Below are 20595 nucleotides of genomic sequence, written 5' to 3'. Positions count from 1 at the left end.
CCATTTATCCTTTTCCGTAGAGACTGTCCAGTTTGGACGATGTACACAGAGGGGCACTGATGGCATATATTACATTGGTGGACGTGCAGGTGAATGAACCGGTGCTGTTGCGGCTGATCTGGTTAGGTCCTGTGATGGTGTCGCTGGCATAGATATGTTGGCAGAGGTGGCATTGAGGTTTGTGTCATGAGTTACTCTGGCAGAGTTGAAGCAGAAAGGGTAAGTAGGGAAAGATTCCTTAAAAACTGAATATCATAAAGAAGTGTCCTTCTGATAAGCAGATGAGGCCACAAACTGTACACTCACTTGTTAAATAGGCCCTCAAAACTGTGACCTTTAAATGGGGTTACAATTCAGATTTTTGAAAATAAACAGATGTGTAAACTTCTGCACAGTTTTACACAAACACAATTTTGAACACTTATTTGTGCCCACAGAAAAATGGGGTCGGGAAAAAAAATCAATAGTACATAGGTGATTTAATATAAAAATAAAGGGAAAAACGTGGAGATATAAGAAAACAAATCCAAAGTCAAGCCGGAAGGAAAAATTCTACCATAAGAAACCAAATCAATCTGTAGAATTGATAGCTTCCTGGTTCTGATTCTCTTTATTAGACAGGACCCCTCAGCTTTGAATTTAGGTTGATTCACCTTGACAGTCATCCCTTTTTTGGTCTTACCTTGAAAGGAGGACTTTCACACTTGGGTAAAGATGAAAAAAATCATTACAAAAAAGTGACAGGATATAACCTGTACAGCACAGAACTATTGTGCCAGCTGGGATACTGATAGGTATGCTTGTCACTGGGAGGATGGAACCAAAAAGAGGACTGGTCTCCAAGTTCACCATCCAAGGTTAAAAGGAGTCTGAGCAGGTCTGCACATGGAGGATTATATGGGATCAAGCTTCTGACACCCCTTTGATTTTAGTGCATCTTAGGACTTATCTACCAGGTGGGGTAAGGTGCTCTATGGCAGGGGTTCTCAACCTTTTCACACCTTCAGTCACACCTACAGGCCTTTTATAACAAAACTAAAAGTTCAGATGATCTCAATTGTTTTTAAAATACCTAAAATGCTCATGCTTTTTATAGTCAAGAGAAAGTATTTTAAAAAAAAATCTACACCAGCACCACAAGAGAGATTTGTTTACAGTATTGTGGCACATTTCAAAAGCTACTTCTGGTTGAGGTTTTTGTGATAAACATATTGTAGAATATTTTAGAACCATTCTGTGCAACAGGAGAGGTACTCACCTTCCACAGTATCTGAAGTTCTATAAGATATGTCCTCCTAATGGGTGTGCCACATGTTAAAGAACTCCAGTTACTGCACAAGGTAACAGTGGTGTGTTAAAAGAGTACACACTGCCATATGACCTAGCAGCTGAAGACAATTTCTCACCAAAGTCTGAGCACTCACTTGAATCTTGGAAATGAGTATGTTAGAGTTATAAACTTGTCCCTTGAAAGGTAAACTCTGGCTGTTACGGAATTCAGAGAAGCCCTAGGAAGTCTACTTGTTCCAGGTCAGAGCATGGGAGAGGAGACTAAACATTAAACAATTGAAGGAGGACACCATACCACTCCCCATAAGACTTTAGAACCCTACCTTTGTTTCAGATTTAATATTTACATCCTGTTTTGTTTATATGGTACAGTATTAATCACGATAATACTTAGCGTCATGACGAGAATTTGATAATGCATCCCACATGAATTTCAGTGGGTGTATGTTTAGTTTGTTTCTGTAGGGATGCAATAACCATCGAATTTCATTAATCTTTTTTACATGATACATTTACTATTACTTTTCATTGCTACAGTACATTAAGTCTGCTTTGAAACCATAGACTTGATTCAGTCATTTCAATTCAACATAGAACATCAAGGGAAGGGCTTACAAAATATTTTTTTTGATGAATTGTGTCACCTTATTGCTGACTTTCAACTGAACATGCAATGATAATATAGTGCACAAATGGCAACATGTAAGGAGTCAGAGATAATACTGGTACTAATACAACTGTATACGTTTTATTTTATAGGATTGTGTTGGTCAGGACAATACCTTATCTCCCAATGTGTGCAGCAGCTTTCTAAATTTGTGAAATTTTACTCCAGAATTTTATGACAATGAGACCAAGGCCCCCCTCTTCTTGAAAGTTCTACTAACCCAGGCTATTTCATTTCCAGGTGCACCACATTTCTCAACCCCCATTCTGGCATTCATCCTGACGGGCTCAGTTACTCCACCAGAATATAGTGAAAGCTTGTCCATCCCAGTATGATCAGCTAGTTAAAACATGCCTTCCAGCCCCACTGCAGAGAGTCAACTAAACAACATAACAGTGGATTTTTCTTTTCAGTAAGCCAAAAAGTTTAGTTCTGTATCGTTCAGCAAGGAATCTAAGTGTAGCTACATGCAAGTAACTTGTCAGCTGAACAGCATCATTGTCCACCAACGCATCACCTGAAAAGTCACCAAAGATTCTAAGAATCATCTTTGATTCTGGGTGCTTCTCACCATCCAGTTCTTAGCAATATACAGGATTCATCAACTGAACATTAGACTCCTTTATACATTACATTATTTTTCAATTTAAAGAATAAAACAGACGTCTATACAAGAGCTTTTGGTATCATACCAACTAATGCCACAACAACATCCTTATTCAAATATCATAACAAATGCTTAAAAGTCTCAGACTCATTACTTCAATGGACTCTAATATTACTTTGTTTTTTATCTGTGATCCTTTTAAAATTGTGGACTACATGAACTCTGCTGGACCTGTACATTCACACTTTCATTCTAACATTTACATTTAGACTTAATCAAATTGACTCTGTTGTCATGAGAGGCAACGGCAGAATAAACACAAGGGATCTCAGCACAGAGTGGGGACTAGACAGCTTAATTAACTGTTAGTGGATGAAATAAAAATCTGAAATTACATTCACTACTAAATAACTTTAGCTTCCAAACTGAAGATAAAAATCTAATACACAACCTAATACCCATTCCCAACGTACAATTTCACTTTAAAATTAGAGGTAAAAGATCAGCAGGAGATTATCCAAAGAAAGATTTAACCCGGTTTACTACACAAAATGCGAAATCGACTATATCTTGTCTTACAGCCAAGTGATGTATGTGTGCAGCCTCAGCGAGCAACTCACAGTCCTCAACGCATAGCATCTTGAAGTGAGAGCAGCTGTACTGATAGAGTGGAGATAGAATTATTTCTGTACAGACACACAGTAAAGCAGTCCTACCTCAGAACCGGTTACCTCAGTCCTTCAGCTGCAGTTGAGGAACCCAGTTTCGTGCTGGGAAAAATGGAGACAGAATGGAGGGACAAACTCCTTTAGTTTTGACCTTTGCTTTGCTAGAAGTAGGAGGTAGCTGACGACTAATCATTCCTCTCAGACTTCAGAGATCACTCTGGTAAATGGGTTACACTTGTGAGATGTAGATAAATTTTCCTTTTGACAATGGTTAGGCTGCTGGTGTGTTGAGACTACTGCCTATCATGCTGACCAATACTGCTTCACTGTCTCTTTGTACTACCCCATCTGTCAGCATCCACCTGTTATCTCTAATTCTTTGACTATAAGGGCCCATCTTTTTGTTGTTTGTACAGCACCTAGCTCCTGGTCCATGACTAGAGCTCCTAAGTGCTACAATAATACAAACAATAACTAGTTTTCAGAGGTTCAATTATTAGAAATATTGATAGCGAATATGTGGCGGCCATGACAACAGTTTGATGACTTCCTCACAGGTGCAAAGGCAGTGGATCTCAAGACTTAAAGTGAATTCTTGGATCAAGGTATATATTGTTATATACTATGGGGAGGAGAGAGAAAGACCTTGGAAGCCTATTTAGAATACTAGAATAAAGACTTAGTCCCAGGGCTAACATGTTAGCTTTTTCTGAAGTTCTTCCAGTTCCACATTCAGGGTCAGCTTCTCAGTGCATAAATGAGAAGACTATATAAATTCAAGGTAGAATTCAGTTTCTTACTGTGTGAATGAGAAGATAGTTTAAAACAGGAGCATCTGAAATTTATTTGGCAATGGGGCACTTTTTCCGGGAGGTTTATACTAAAGGGATGGGCTCTACCATAACTAAAGGGAAACCAGGCTACTGGCACAGAAAACTGACAAAGTATTAAACTGGGAGTTGGAGGAAAGCTGACAGGTCCTGATGAGAACTCACATCTGACAGACATTTCTGAACAACAGGAGCTGCTAAGCGCTGAATTCTGAAATCTAGTCACTTTGTTTAGACGCCTAAATGGGAGTTCATATTTTTTAAAAAATTTGGCTCCAAAACTACAACATCTATATATCCATTTAAAAACTTAAAAGCAAAATAGGCAAACTAGATCATTTATCAACAGAAGAGGCTCTCAATATATTAAGCAATATTAAGACGCGCTGAAATAATAAAGCAATGGGATTCTGTAATACCTGGTTATAGGTTATACGACAAAGATGGATCTCATTACAGAGGTGGAGAAAGAGCACTGTAAAAAAATTTATAATGAAGAAATTTAAGTAAATAGGATCAGAGTAAAACACAAGAGAATATATTTGTTTGGTTATGCTAAATAATCAGGAAGAGTGCACAGTGTTGAAGGAGACGAAAGTGGTCATTAAATCTAACAAAACAACCACCATGGGTAACTCCAATGACCCATATATTGCATAGCCAAACATTACAATGGATTAAAGTTTAGAGAAGCATTTTCTCAACACTTTAAAATGATTGGGTCTTGGAATAACTAATTCTAAAGCACAAAAAGAAGAGAGTATTCTCAACATAACCCAGGAATTAATCCAACTACTAGAAGAGTGACCACAGTACAATTAAGTTCACCATTCTCAAAGAAGAAATCCTAAAAAAAAATAAACACTGACATATAAATTTAGAAAGTGGGATTTTTATTTTTTTAAAGAGGAAGTTGGTTAAACCTTTAGTCAAAAGTAAGGAAATCAAAATCCTTAGTTTCAACACGGAGGCTATGTCTACACTATGGACCTTACAGAGGCACAGCTGTACAGTCTCCTGTGTAGTCACTCTATACCAGCAGAGGAGAGAGCTCTCTCACCAGCATAATTAAACCACCCCCAATAAGTGGTGGTAGCTACATTGGCAGGACAGCGTCTCCCAACGACATAGCACTATCCTCACTGGCACTTTTGTCAGTGAAACTTATGTCAGTTGGGGGGGAGAGGGGGTTTGCAAAAGATTTGCTGAAAAAAGTGCTAGTGTAGGCATAGCCAGAGGCTATGCAAGCACACGAGAGCAGATTGCAGAAGGCATCTATACCTCAAACCCAAAAAGAAAGCAGGATGGCAAGGGGGGGGGGAAGAGAAGTATGGCTAAATGACAAGATTTAAGACAAACAGGCAACCATATTTAAAAAAAAACAAAAACAAAAAACAAACAAACAAAAGGAAATCCAACCATGGTGAAGCCAACACAAAGGAGCATAAAATGGCAGGTAAAATGTAAGTTGCAAAGTAGGAAAGCTCAGAGGGAAACTGAGCAGCAAATATCCAAAGATTTAAAAAAGAACATTTTTCAGCATAATAAAAGCAGGAAACCTGTGAATTAACCAAATAACTTTACATAAATAGAGGACAAAGACTTTGTAAAGGAGTTCAATTACTTCTGCCTCAGTCTTCATAACAGGTGATGTTAGAGAGAGAGTTATCCTAAGTCTACTTTTTCCAAGTAAGATAAAGGATATACTTCTAGTGACTAAGCCATTTCTCTGTTCATTATATGTATAGTTCCTAGCATAGTGGGATCCTGATCATGAATGAAACTTCTAGATGCCTCAATTTAAAAAAAATAGGAGCTGGAACAAACTGATAAATGAAAAGATACAGTTACCAGGACTCAATGGTATAATCCCAACACTTCTGAAGGAATTTGAAAAGTCAGTGCTAAATTGCTAATGAAAGTATGCAATCCTGTATCACGATGAGGTAATATATTAGAGTGAGCAAATGTTGTACATATAAAAAAGGTGATCCTGTGAACCAGAAATTTCAGTATTGAAATATTAATTAAAAACAATTAAATACATCAATGTGAGCATGATGGGATAAGGATAAACCAGCACAGCAGAGTGTCTCTAAACAACAAGTATTATTTGAGGGTATTAAAATAATGGATTAAAAAGAACCAGTTAGTATGAACTGGATTTTCAAAGAGACCTACACAGAACTCATTGCAAAAGGCTATTAAGGAAGCTAAGAAAGGAAAAGTAGGAATAATAATCAGTTTTCAGCATGCAAAAGATTGACACGGGTTACCCCAAATCATACTAAGGCTAGTGTTTATTAATAGTGATCTGGAAAAGGATGATCGAATAGTGAAAGAGATAAAATTTGTAGATGACAAAAATTATGGTTATAAAGACTCAGAGGAACTTCAGAACACAAAGCTAAATGATGGTATATGAAATTCAGTGTTGACAAATGCAAGGCTATGTACATCAGGACTAGTATGAATTATTCACAGACTTCACAGGATTTAAATTAACTGTAAGTACTCCAGGAAAACAGCATCATCATGGACAGCTCAATGAAAGTCTTGGATTTTTTTTACTATACTCTGAGCAGTCTTAGGGAGCAGAAGGAATAGGATAATATATTATAATACAGGGGTTCTCTACCTTTTTCTTTCTGGGGTCCCCTTCAACATGCTATAAAAACCTCCAGGGCCCAGCGGCGCAGGGGGGAGATTCGGGGCTCTGGGTCGGGGTAGGCCCTCGGACATAGGGACAGTTTGACTTCTATTCTGGAAGTTTGCAGCATCATCAATCTTCCTGTAGTGAAGACTAGCCCTTACGTATTTCATATTTTTATAACCATTACTACTTCTAAAGAGCATTGAAAAAGAGGAAGAGTTGCTTTTAAGTATATGAAAAGACCTTTCTCTGTAAGTGTCTGGTTTAGGCTTACCAAGCAAATCTTACGTCTACAACATTATTTTAAAACAACAAGTCTATATCCTCAGCTTTAGGAATTCCCAAGTGTCATTGTTTCTGATTATTAGGAAGATAGAGTATACACCAGAAGAGCTTTTTATTGCCTTCTTCCCACCCGACTGGAGTGGAATACAGGCTTTCATCAGAAACTGTCAGGATAGAGTGCACCTAGTGATATAGCAATGGATTAAGGGATGACAGAAAAAAAACAAATGCACCAGTGAAAGATTTTGAGTCAACAAAAGCCCTAGTCAGACAAGGTACTAATTCAGGATGCAACAAAAATATAGAGGAAGTATCAGACTCACTTATGGTTTCTCACTCTTGTCATAAGTTATTTGAACATGTCTTTTCTGAACAGGAACTAGACAATTGCCTTTTTTAAACTACCTCAAGTCGCAATGTATGTTTGCTTACTTCATTCAACACATCTTGAATCTGTAGCAATCATATGTTCACAGAGAATTTCTTCTATTTTCAAAACTATACACTATGAGAAGTTCCTAGTAAAATCAGTGACCCTTTGGATTTTGGAAATAAAGACTGAATTAGACATTTCTGGCGAGTAGAATCTCAGTTTTTCTATTGGTGGATAGGCAAGTCAAGCACACTTCAGACTAGTAATACAACTCAGCCAAACCACCTGAGTCAGCCAAGCAGGTCTCTCTTGCAGAGACCTTTATACCGCTGTCATATAACAAATAATAAAACATAAATGTAACATTCCCAGCTTGTAGTTTCTTCCTCAGCCTGGGTTAAGAGCACAGCTTCCTCCCAGATGGATGCTTTCTTCTTTATCCACAAGTAATTTTAGAGCCCCGCCTGAGTTCTCTCACCTCATTTTGATGGGAACAAGGCTGTGCCACTACACCCTACTGCATACTCCTAAAAAAAGCCCTCAAATATGGATTAATGATTCTGAAAAAGTACAATGTACATAAAATGCTACTACAAAGAAGATAGTGCAATCTGAAATTGGTTTGTTCAGCCAGTTTATTATTTCTATTTCCTCTCTCCTTATACTAGAATAGCCTGCCAATATAGATACGTAATTATGCTAATTGTGATTATTCTCTTTGCTGAATGAAGACCTTTCGTGACTCAGATTATTAAGAAGTCTGACTTGTTTTGACCTGCATTACCAGAGGCCAAACATACAATGTTACTATTACTGGTCAAGAAAAAAAAAAAACTTTTTTTTTTTTAAACTAAATGTCACAATGTTAAGATTCAGGGATGCTACATGAACAAGAACTGCCACGGTAACAGATCTGGAACATTTTACTAAATGTTAACATCCAGATAATGCCAACATGCTTAGCATTTCACAGCTAGAAAAAGTATCAGAACATTTTACAGTAGAGAGGGGACAGCAAGGTATATTAATTACACTAATGATTTGGAACGGTAATTAAAATACTGGATCTTAATTTAGGAAAGTAGTTTTTAGGTAACATCTTTTTCCATACACCAAATATCAATATTGAAATTAATATTGTGACCATCAGTTTTCAGAGATGATGGGAAGCAGAAGCTCCCACTCACTTCAACTGGAGTTGCAGCTGCTCAGTAATTTTGAAAGTCAGGTTAAACAGTTAAATGTTTATGCAAAGTAAAGTTCACTTGTTACAATTAATGAGGTTTCTTTAAAAAAAATACAGACCTCGTAACTACAGAATTTAGAACTCAGATATTAGTAAGCAAAGGAAGATAATTCAGTTAGTATTTTATCAGTCTTATAAGAATTGAGACGATATAGCCAAGACATTTTTCCTCACATGAACATGCTAGACTAATACTTCTGTAAATAAAAGATGTACGTAGTTTTCGTGGAGCATGCAGGTAAACATCAAAAAGTAATGCGAGACTTCCTGGACTTTGCCAGAATCACTTACAGTGGTTTCAAAACATTTTACTTTTCTTCAAAACGTTGGTATTTGACACCACTTATCCATGAGTTTTCAAAACCAACTTTCAATGGTTCAATAAGTTCTTTAATTTTACCCCTTAACATAGTTGGCTGTGAATTATTCAAATCACTGATATGCATATATTCAGATTTTTCCAGGTGTTCCCATACTTATCAAAACTTTTTAACAAGGTCTCCACAACTTTATTTGTCCAAACCTAATCAATTCATTATCTCAGCCATTTTAAAATGATAGGTTTCATTTCCCTTCTTCTGAATATGCCGAATTTTTAGTACTTCCTTTACTCCAATTACTCACTAAAATCCATAGGCAGCATTTTTAAAAGGGACTAGTTGAACACCCACCTGATGATTAACTATTCTAAACTGATGAGTAGGTGAGTAACCTTTTCTCCCAAATAGATGAAGCAGATTAAGGTCCTTATTCTGAGGGGGTGGTTTGGCTCAATGACATTTCATTCTTTTATTGGCAGTATCTACTAGAGAATTTGGAGGTCAATGCGAAAATAAAAATTCTGAGCCATTAGCTGATATATATAATACCTCTTATCAGCCCTTTTGCACATAGGAGGTACTGTACTTGCTATTGACCCTACAGTGGAATCACTTCTGGCCATCCTTTATCTGGTGTGAAGAACTGGAACCTTGCCAACAACCTGGAAGGACAGTATTGTGATTTCACTTTATAAGGGCAAGGGACCACACAGTGAATGTAAGAGCTACAGGCCAATCACCTTGCTGTGCATTCCAGGGAAGGTGTTTGTGCATGTTCTGCTGGCACACCTGAGTATCTGTTACATCAGAAGCATTGCCCCCAACACTCAGGCTTTACGAGGAACAAGTCCACATTAGGCGCTATTTTAGCCCTCTGCTTGTTGGAGATACACCATGAGTTCAGGAAGCCCCTGCACGTAGCATATACTGATTTTAAGATTGCTTTTGATTCAGTTGATCATGTCACACTACGGAAGGCCTTAAAGATAATAGGTGTCCCTACCACTCTTCAGGACTTGATTAGAGAGCTGCATAATGGAACCACTGCCAGTGTATGTCCGGGAAATCGGATGCCAGCACTTTTAAAATCAGTATCTGGTGTCAGGCAGGGCTGCGTCTTGGCCCCTGCACTCTTTTGTTGGGCAATGGATTTCATAATGCAGGATTCCATCAGGTCAATACGCATTATGAGTGGTGATCTCTCGTACTCAGACCTTGACTATACGGATGACATTGTTCTAGTACAGAGCCCCGACAGTTTTTTTAAGGCACTCCAGCAAACGGAGGAGGGGTTAAGACTGGCCTCCATGTTTCGTAATCAAAGTCAAAGCTGCAAAATCTAGGACAGGGGTAGGCAACCTTTGGCACGTGTGCCGAAGGCAGCACGAGAGCTGATTTTCAGTAGCACTCACACTGTCCGGGTCCAGGCCACTGGTCCGGGAGCTCTGCATTTTAATTTAATTTTAAATTAAGCTTCTTAACCATTTTAAAAACCTTATTTACTTTACATATAACAATAGGTTAGTTATATATTATAGACTTATAGAAAGAGACCTTCTAAAAACGTTAAAAGGTCATGTGAAACCTTAAATTAGTGAATAAATGAATACTCGGCACACCACTTCAGAAAGGTTGCCGACCCCTGATCCAGGACTAGGTCAACTCTGTGATTCTAATGTCTTTGAGGCCTGGTCTACACTACACATTTAAACCGAATTTAGCAGCGTTAAACCGATTTAACCCTGAACCCGTCCACACAACAAAGCCCTTTATATCGATATAAAGGGCTCTTTAAACCGATTTCTGTACTCCTCCCCGACGAGGGGAGTAGCACTGAAATCGGTATTGCCATGTCGGATTAGGGTTAGTGTGGCCGCATGCACTCGACTGTATACAATCTGTTTTACAAAACCAATTTATGTAAAATCGGAATAATCCCATAGTGTAGACATACCCTGAATAATGAAATTAGCAAAAGCTGGAGACTGCTTTGACATTTGGGGTTCTATAGTCACCAGTTCTTCCAACTCTCACATGGATGTTCTCCATTGAATTGGCATCGCAGCATCTGCCATGGGTCATTTACAATGAACATGGAACCAACATCATCTCAGCACAACAATCAAGTTCAGGATTTATTTATGTATCCTCCCCATACTGTTGTACAGCAGCAAAACATGGACACTAAGCTGCTCAGACTGGGCAAAGCTGGAGGTTTTCCATGCAAAATGCCAACATCATATATGGGGGATAAAGTAGAATTACTTCATTTGTAATGTAGATGTTTGTGGTTGCTCCTGGCTACAGATTACCAGGACCACTGTCCACAGATAAGCGCCTTACGTTTTTTCGGACATATGCGAGAATGCCACAAGACACTCCAGTGAACACCGTTCTTCGGGAAGCTTCTGACATCCGGGATAAAATTCCACCAACCAAAGGGTGGAGGCAGCCCAGAGGCAGACTCCCTATTACATAGGTTCATCAAGTCTGTTCCAGTGTTGGACTCTCGGGATGTCAAGCCCATGTGGCCACACAGGAATAGACCAAAAACAAACAAACAATCATTACGGCCAACCGTTTGGCTAAGCGTTGAAGAAAGTACTGTATTTAGAGTGCACTTTCAACCAGTTCAAATTACTACTCATTTATAGGAAGTACCACACATCCCAGAGTTGACAACTGAAGAGTATTCAATGGCTTATGTAGATACTCTTCCAGTGGAATTTGTAGATTGTCCACAATTCTCTTCATAAGCTCTTGGAAATGGTTGAAGTCATCGGCGAGGAGGAGGAGGAGGAGGAGGGTGAAGACAAGGCCACTTCACAGAATCATAAAAATGTAGGGCTAAAAAGGACCTTGAGAAGCCATCAAGTCCAGATCCCTGCACCATGTCAGGACCAAGTAAACCCGAACCATCCCTGAAAGGTATTTTAAAAACTTAAAATGAGGAGGATTCCACAATCTCCCTTGGCAGCCAAGTCTAGAGCTTAACTATCTTTATTGTTCCAAAGTTCTTCCTACTATCTAACCTAAACCTCTTTTGCTGCAGATTAAGCCTATTACTTCCTGTCCTACCTTCAGTGAACATGGAGAACAACTGACCATTGTCCTTTTTTTCCAAACCTTTTTCAAGTGTGGTGCCCAGAACTGGACACAATACTCCAGCTGAGGCCTCACTTGTGCCAAGCAGAGCAGGACAATTATCTCCCACATATTTCATATGACATTTCCCATAATATGCTCAGGAATGATATTAGCCTTTTTGGCAGCTGCATCACGCTACTGACTCATTCAATTTGTGATCCATTATAAACCCTGGGTCTTTTTCACTAGTACTATCACCGAGCCATTTATTCTCCATTTTGTAGTTATACATTTGATTCTTCCTTCCTAAATGAAGTACTTTTCACTTGTCTTTATTGAATTTAATCTTGCTGAATTCAGACCCATTCTGCAATTTGTCAAGATCCTTTTGAATTGTAATCCAGTCCTCCAAAGTGCTTGCAAGCCCTCCCATCTTGGCATCATCTGCAAATTTTATATGCACACTCTCCACTCCATTATCCAAGTCATTAATTGAAATATTCAACAGTACTGGGCCCAGGACTGACCTTAGTGGGATCCCACTAGATATGCTCTCTGTTTGACAGCAAACAATTGATTACTCTGAGTATAGTCTTTCAAACCAGTTCACCCACATTACAGTAATTTATTCAAGACTACATTTCCCTACTTTGCTTATGAGAATGTTATATGGCACCGTGTCAGAAATCTTACTAAAAATCAAGGTATCGCCTATCTTCTGCTTTCTCATCCACTAGGCCAGTAACCCTGTCAAAGGACGACATTAGGTTGATTTGGCATGATTTGTTTTGACAGATCCATGCTAGCTATTCCTTATAACTCTATCATCCTCATTCAGGTGCTTCTTGATTAATAATTTGTTCCAGTATCTTTCCACAAATTGACATTAGACTGACTGGTGTATAATTCCTTGGGCCTTCTTTGTTCCCTTTTTTAAACATGGGTACTGTGCTTGCCCTTCTCCAGTCTTCACACAGTGGCCGGTGTCAGATGCTTAAGAGGTAGTGAACACGAGAGCAATTATTGGGTGATCTATCCTGTCACCCACTTCTAGCTTCTGGCAGATAACGGCTTAGGGAAACCCAGAGCATGGAGTTGCATCCCTGACCCTCTCGGCTAATAGCCATTGATGGACTATCCTCCATGATCTTATCTAATTCTTTTTTGAACCCTCTTATAACTTTTGGCCTTCACATCATCCCTGGGCAACAAGTTTCACAGACTGACTAAGTCTTGTCAGTGGTTTCCAAACTTTTTTGATTGAGCACTCCATCAATAAAAAATTTGAGCATGCACCCCCAATATATGTCTATTTATGTATAAATTATACACATGCTACTGTATTATTTACATTATAAAATATTTTTAAAGGATGAGAGATGAAATAAGCAGTTTTTAAATAATTTATTTTATTAATGGTACAAAAATCTTTTTGCTCTTACTAAAAAAATTTTAGTGAGAGCAAGGTGATTGAATATGCTTCATTATTTTTGAAAATCTTCGTTTAGCACTTTGTGATACAGCAATTAGAAGGTCTGGTTTTAAGTTGAGTTTATTTCACACCTTGGTTTTAATGGCTGTCATAGCTGAAAAAAGATGCATCACAAAGATACGCAGATCCAAATGGAAGAAGTGCATCACTGGCTATGCTTACTAAATCATGATACTCATTTTTCAATCCCATCCACCGATTATGCAAAGGTTTTTGTTGAAATTCGGCTAGTAAATTTCCATGTTCCCTGATGTCAATCAGTTGTTCTTGCAAAGTAACTGGAAGGTGTTACATTTTTATATTTTTAACAAATGAGTTCAAAATCCACTGAAACTCTTCATTTCAAAGATTTTTAAACAGGTTAGAAAATTCTGTTTCTATGTTTAAGTGTGCAGATATGAGAGTTTTTATAGGTGACACGTTTACATTGTTTTAGGCAATGAAAGCACATAACGATGGAAATATTTCCAAACATCTGTTTTCAAAATGCTCTCTCCATAGCACAAGTTTCTTTTGAAAAGCAGTTACTTTCTGGGTACGTCTACGGGATAATTCCGATTTTACATAAACCGGTTTTATAAAACAGATTGTGTAAAGTCGAGTGCACGCGGTCACACTAAGCATATGAATTCGGCGGTGTGCGTCCATGGTCTGAGGCTAGCATCGATTTCCGGAGCATTGCACTGTGGGTAGCTATTCCATAGCTATCCGATAGTTCCCGTAGTCTCCCTCGCCCCTTAGAATTCTGGGTTGAGAGCTCAGTGGCTGATGGGGCAAAAATCATTGTTGCGGGTGGTTTTGGGTAAATGTCGTCAGTCATTCCTTCCTCCGGGAAAGCAACGGCAGACAATCATTTCGTGCCCTTTTTCCCTGGATTGCCCTGGCAGACGCCATAGCACAGCAACCATGGAGCCCGTTCAGCTCTTTTTTTTTTTTTTTTTTTACAGTCACCGTATGTGTACTGGATGCCGCGGACAGAGGCGATACTCCAGCGCTACACAGCAGCATTCGTTTGCTTTTGTATGATAGCAGAGATGGTTACCAGTCGTTCTGTACTGTCTGGTGCCAGTGTAATTTGGCAATGAGATGACGGTTATCTGTCCTTCTGTGCTGTCTGCTGATATCATGGGTGCCCCTGGCTGAGATCGGCCGGGGGCGCAAAAGCAAAACGGGAACGACTCCCCAAGTCAATCCCTCCTTTATGGTTTCTAAAAATAGAGTCAGTCCTGCCTAGAATATGGGGCAAGTCTACCAGAGAACCAGTGTATCAGAAAGCACAGCTGCTCCGTGTCAGATCCCGCAGAAATGATGAGCTACATGCCATTCATGGGGGGTGCCCCTGCAACAATCCCACCCGTTGTTTCCCTCCTCCCCCAACCTTCCTGGGCTACTGTGGCAGTGTCCCCCCCATTTGTGTCATGAAGTTATAAAGAATGCAGGAACAACAAACAGTGACTTGTTAGTGAGATACAATGATGGGGAGGCAGCCTCCCGGTGCTATGACAGTCCAGGCAGGACATTAAGCGGTGCGGGGGAGAGGACCCCAGCATGCCGCTGCTATGATAGTCCAAGCAGTACAGAATCTTTTCTTTACACAGGAAAGGGAGGGGACTGATGGAGCTCAACCCCCAGTTGCTATGATGAGGACGGTTACCAGCCGTTCTGTCCCATCTACTGGGAATGACCAGGAATCATTCCTATTTTTACCCAGGCACCCCTGAGGCCAGCCAGAGGTATTCAGCAGTTATCAAGCACAGGCTGATGGTGATGACGGATAGCAGTCATATTGTACCGTCTGCCACCGGGGAGGGGAGAAGAGCGGATACTGCTCTTCACTGCTGCAGCATCGCGTTTACCACCAGCATTCAGTAAACATAGGGTGACATTGAAAAAAGTCAAGAAACAATTTCTTTCCCTTTTCTTTCATGTGGTTGGGGGAGGAAATAAATTGACGAGCTATACCCTGAACCATGCTGGACAATGTGTTTGAACCTACAGGCATTGGGAGCTCAGCCAAGAATGCAAATACTTTTCAGAGACTGTGGGGACTGTGGGATAGCTGGAGTCCTCAGTACCCCCTCCCTCCCTCCATGAGCGTCCATTTGAGTCTCTGGCTTCCCGTTACGCTTGTCACGCAGCACTGTGTAGCCTGTAGATTTTTTTTTCAAACGCTGTAATGGAGCTCTGATAGAACAGATTTGTTTCCCCATATAGCGATCAGATCCAGTATCTCCCATACGGTCCATGCTGGAGCTCTTTTTGGATTTGGGACTGCATTGTCGCCTGTGCTGATCAGAACTCCACGCTGGGCAAACAGGAAATGAAAATCAAAATTTCGTGGGGCTTTTCCTGTTTATCTGGCCACTGCATCCGAGTTGAGATTGCTGTCCAGAGCGGTCACAGTGGTGCACTGTGGGATACCGCCCGGAGGCCAATACCATCGATTTGCGGCCACACTAACTCTAATCCGATATGGTAATACTGATTTTAGCACTACTCCTCTTGTCAGGGAGGAGTACAGAAACTGATTTAAAGAGCCCTTTATATCAATATAAAGGGCCTCATAGTGTGGACGGGTACAGTGTTAAATCGGTTTAACGCTGCTAAAATCGGTTTAAACACGTCGTGTAGACCAGGCCTTTCACTCATTGTTAAACAGTCACCTTTACCCTGAATGGACAGATTAAGTGTGTTTATTTTTTTGAAAATATCTGCTAGGTAGCATACTACTGACAGCCACTTGTCATCACAGAAATGGTCAGCAAATTTCGAACACTTGTCTTTTTGTAAAAGAAAAATGCACAACTCATCTTTGACAACTCTTTGAAGCACTTTGCCACAAGATAACCAGCGAACATCTGGGTGGTACTAAAGATTTTCATGGTCACTCCCCATCTCATTACAAACTATTGTAAAGATTCTATTATTTAAAGGTCTTGTTTTTATAAAATTAACCACATCGATGACATCTTGTAGCACTTTGTGCACTTCTGGCTCCAACTTCTTTGCTGAAATAGCTTGCCTATGAATGATGCAGTGAATGAATTTCCTGTGTGGTGCTCTCTTTGTAACCTTACCCCGGAATCCTCTCTTTATTCTAGTCAAAGCAGCCGTTCTATCAGTGGTTACACTTACACAGTTTTTTCATAAAACACTGTTTTTATTAAAGAAGTTGTTTACTGTTGAGAATATATCTTCTCTGGTACATCTTTCCCTTAGTGGCTCACAAAAAAGTAGTTCGTGTATTTCATTATTGAATCAGAATCTAGCAAATACCATAAGCTGAGACATGTTTGAAACATCTGTACTTTCATCCAACTGTATAGCAAACTTCCCACACTGTAATTTGTTCTAATACTGTTTTTTTCAGATCTTCAGCAATGTTTTCTATGCATCTTCCAACAGTATTTGCTGACAAAGGAATGTATTTTAGTTTGTCACCATATTGTTTTCCGTGTATTATTTCATCCATTTTTACCGCGGCAGGGTGTTTCCCCAGTGGTATGAGGTTTTTTGGTTTTTGCCATCAGAAACCTCAAAAGAGGCTGCTAAACCTTTAACATTAAGTTTAGTGAAATTCTGTGAAGTACAGGATTGAGTATCGCATGACTTTAAACACCGCTGAAAAAACTGTACAGGTTTGTCTTCATGTTCTGAATGCTTAGTTTTGAATGTCTTGCTAATCATGATGGCTTCATACTATCATTATTGTGCCTTGAGAGATTAGCTATATACTTAGGGCGAGGTTCATTTTTAACAGTAGTGGATGTAAATCCATATTTCAAATAGTCTTGATAATTTTGAATTTTCAAATCTCTGATTAGATCGTCATTGTTTTTACCTTGTAATGTGGCTAACGATGAGCTCGTACTAGGAGTAGGAGAACTGTCAGCTTTGCCATTTTCTTGTTGTTCGCTTGTGCTCGCATTATTAAGTATTGTCTTCAATCCACGGTTTCTTTGCAGGAATCTTTTTAAGCCACTTGTCCATTTTGCAAGGGTTAGCTTAGTTAAAACTAGATAATATCCGTAAATCCACGTAACCAGGCACACGTAAACTGCAATACATCTCAATACACTGAAAGCAAACAAATGAGTGAGGGTGCCACTGTCAACACCTCCGTGTTGTGGAAGTCCCACTCTTCTCTCAGGATACCTTGCAGGGTCAGCTCCAAATACCAGTGTAGGAAGCACATGCATGGCACACTGTAAGGGGCGGCATTCCGGCCAATCTTAGGGCGGCACTTCTCCAGCCGCCCTTTTCCTCCCCACCCTTCCTCCAGCGGCACTCCTCCTGCCATGTCCCAGTGGATCATCTTGCGCACCCCACTCTGAAGACCACTGTGTTATGTGACTGTTGCACCAGATCCTAACACAGCAATCAGACCACCTGCCCTCATGTGTAAGGGGGCTGACTAGGCAGGCTGGGATCCAGTGATACTTTCATGGAGCCCTCCCTGAGAAACATATGCGGCTTTATCTTCCTAATTTTTCCAAGTACTCCACTTCAAGGATGTACAAAGGCTGCACTTAAAAGGGATATGAAATTCCCATAAACAATAAAACCATGTTGTCTGGACTATTGCTCAAGGGGATAGTTTACCACATGCCTTGAAGCTGGGAGATTTAGGTATTCGCTCTATAAAATTTCAGTGATTTTTTTACCCCTAAACAGCAGAGGCAGCTATTTGTCCCCCAAACCAGTAAACAAGGGCATTCTCTCTAGGGAAGAATGGGAGAGGATAAAGGAAGTAAGGAAAATACAATAAAATCTACAGAATAAACGTAACACTATCCCTAGCAATCTAACAGTTAACTATATACAACACCAGACTATTAAAACTAGATACATGCACATTGCTGAGCTGTCTCAGACCAGAAGCAGATGAGAAGGAACTGAACCAGTAGTTGCATCAGCATTATATATATATATGTATATAATTATATATAAATTAATTATATATATATATATATATATATATATATATATATATATATATATATATATATATATATATATATATATATATATATATATATATATATATATATATATATATAACCTCAGTATGGGGTGCAAGGATACCCAGGATGAATGCACGGACCACACAGACACTGCTAGCAAGACATCTCTAACTAAAGGTGCATAGTGTGCATGTGCACCTGAAGTGGAGCACCCATAGGGACTGTCACTTGAAGAAGAATATTTTATAGACCTATATAATAAAAGTAATGGTTGGAAATGCTTTCTTGTAAAGAAAAATGTACCCTTCCTAAATGTCACTGTGTGGATAACAGTATTTTTGAAATTTCTAGATGAACTTGCCTAACAACTTTCAGTTCCCTTCAGTTTTCCCACTGAAGTGTATTGTAGATAGATGTCCAATGAATCTGTGCTTACAAACATACAGCTGTGTGGAAGATTTCACATTCTGATTGCTCTCCATTGCAAACCCATGCTCCAGTTCTCTGTCAAGTTCCATTCAAGACAGAGGGATTCAGGAGGCTTAACTTGCTCCTACTGACACCCTCTGATATCATTAAATAAAATAGTGTCACACTGTAGTGCTGGTAAGAGAGTGATCTTTATTTCTTGACGCCAATCACTTACTTGGCTCCAGCTGCTATAGCAATGTTTAACATCAGGCCAAATATCTGCAGCTTCCTATTGAAATTTGACATTTACTGAAGGCTATCTGTACTATTCAGCAAAGCTTCTAGAGCTGGACAAAAAGTTACCACTTCTAGTGAAATATTTTATTTCTTCATTACAAAACTTAGAGGTGAGACTCCCTGAGAAAGAAAGCATGCAATATAAATTAACTATTCCTGCATTTTAAAACATGCTATTAATCCAAGATAAGACTACGTTTACCTTAGCTTGTTTTATGAGGTCTACTGCACATACAAATAGATTTGTCATCTCTCTTCTGATTCCAGATCTAATACATTTCAATGCTTGTTTGAGGTCAACGACACGTCTTTCATCTTACCAAATAAAGAAGATAAGGCACTGCTTATAATTGTATTTTACCTCATTCAAATAAGATTCGGTCAAAACCTTTTGGCTAGTTTTTAAATTAAGGTTCTGAAGTCCTGCTAAGGTACAATTCTGCCACACTTGAACGAAAAAGGAGCATGAATATTTTGCTGCTTTATTTCTTGATTAACGTGCCTAATTTTAACATATTAATTTGTTTCCAAAAGATTACTATTGATCCTCTAGTTTCAAATTAGCAGTTCTGCAACTAATTATAAAGTTATAGCAATCCTGACATAGGTACGTAAAACAATTCATTTCATTTTTATATATTCTTTACATTAACTCCTGGAAGAAACTGAGAAGTGTTGATATTAAAAAAATACATTGTCTTTCCTACTTTTCTATTTTTGGAACTAATTAAAGACCATTGACACAGGTCTAAAAGATGAACATTAAAGTAAAATCTCAAAACTGATTTATGAATTGCTGTGAAAACACTGAATGAAAGCCAAAATACAATTACTAAGGGTTTGGCTACACTTGCAGTTGTACAGCGCTGGGAGTTAAAGCTGTCTTCGTAAAGCTGTGTAGGGAAAGCGCTGCAGTGTGGCCACACTGACAGCTACAAGCTCTGCAGTGTGGCCACATCTGCAGCAGTGTTGGGAGTGGTGCATTATGGGCAGCTATCCCAGCATTCAAGTGGCTGCAATGTGCTTTCCAAAAGAGGGGGGTGGGGTGGAATGTGACAGGGAGCATGGGGGGGGGGAGAGAGAGAGAGAGAGAGCGCGCGCGCGCATTTTTGGAGCTGACACTGTGTGTTAGCTCCCTGCCCTGCAAGTTTGACCCCTTCCCCCACCCCTCTCTCATTCACTAAATGCAAATAGCCTTTTGTTTTTTCCCCCTCACAGACCTGATAAGCAGCTGCTCCGAAACAGATCTACCCCCCCCCCCCCGCAAGCCGTGCTGCTTCTCTCCTCAAGCAAACACTAGCTGTGGACATTCATCCCCCTGCCTGCCTCTGCTTGAGCAAACAGTAGCTGTGTTTGTTTTTTTAGGTAAGCAGCTCTGGGAGCCCAGAGTTCACAACAAAACAAA

General features: G+C 39.5%; 1 protein-coding gene and 1 long non-coding RNA gene across 3 annotated transcripts in view; one reads left to right on the top strand and one right to left on the bottom strand.

Annotated features, from left to right (window-relative positions):
* SMAP1 (small ArfGAP 1) overlaps positions 1-20595 on the bottom strand; it is a 221060-nt gene that overhangs the window by 88160 nt on the left and 112305 nt on the right. The window lies entirely within an intron of this gene.
* Positions 76-20077, top strand: LOC115648311. Its single transcript, XR_003999518.1, has 3 exons — positions 76-183; positions 18882-18887; positions 20064-20077. It is a non-coding gene; the product is annotated as an uncharacterized LOC115648311 (long non-coding RNA).

Source organism: Gopherus evgoodei, chromosome 3, assembly GCF_007399415.2.
Source record: "Gopherus evgoodei ecotype Sinaloan lineage chromosome 3, rGopEvg1_v1.p, whole genome shotgun sequence".
Taxonomy (NCBI): domain Eukaryota; kingdom Metazoa; phylum Chordata; order Testudines; family Testudinidae; genus Gopherus; species Gopherus evgoodei.
The sequence above is the reverse complement of the archived record's forward strand: the minus strand, read 5'-3'. Positions and strand labels throughout refer to the sequence as shown.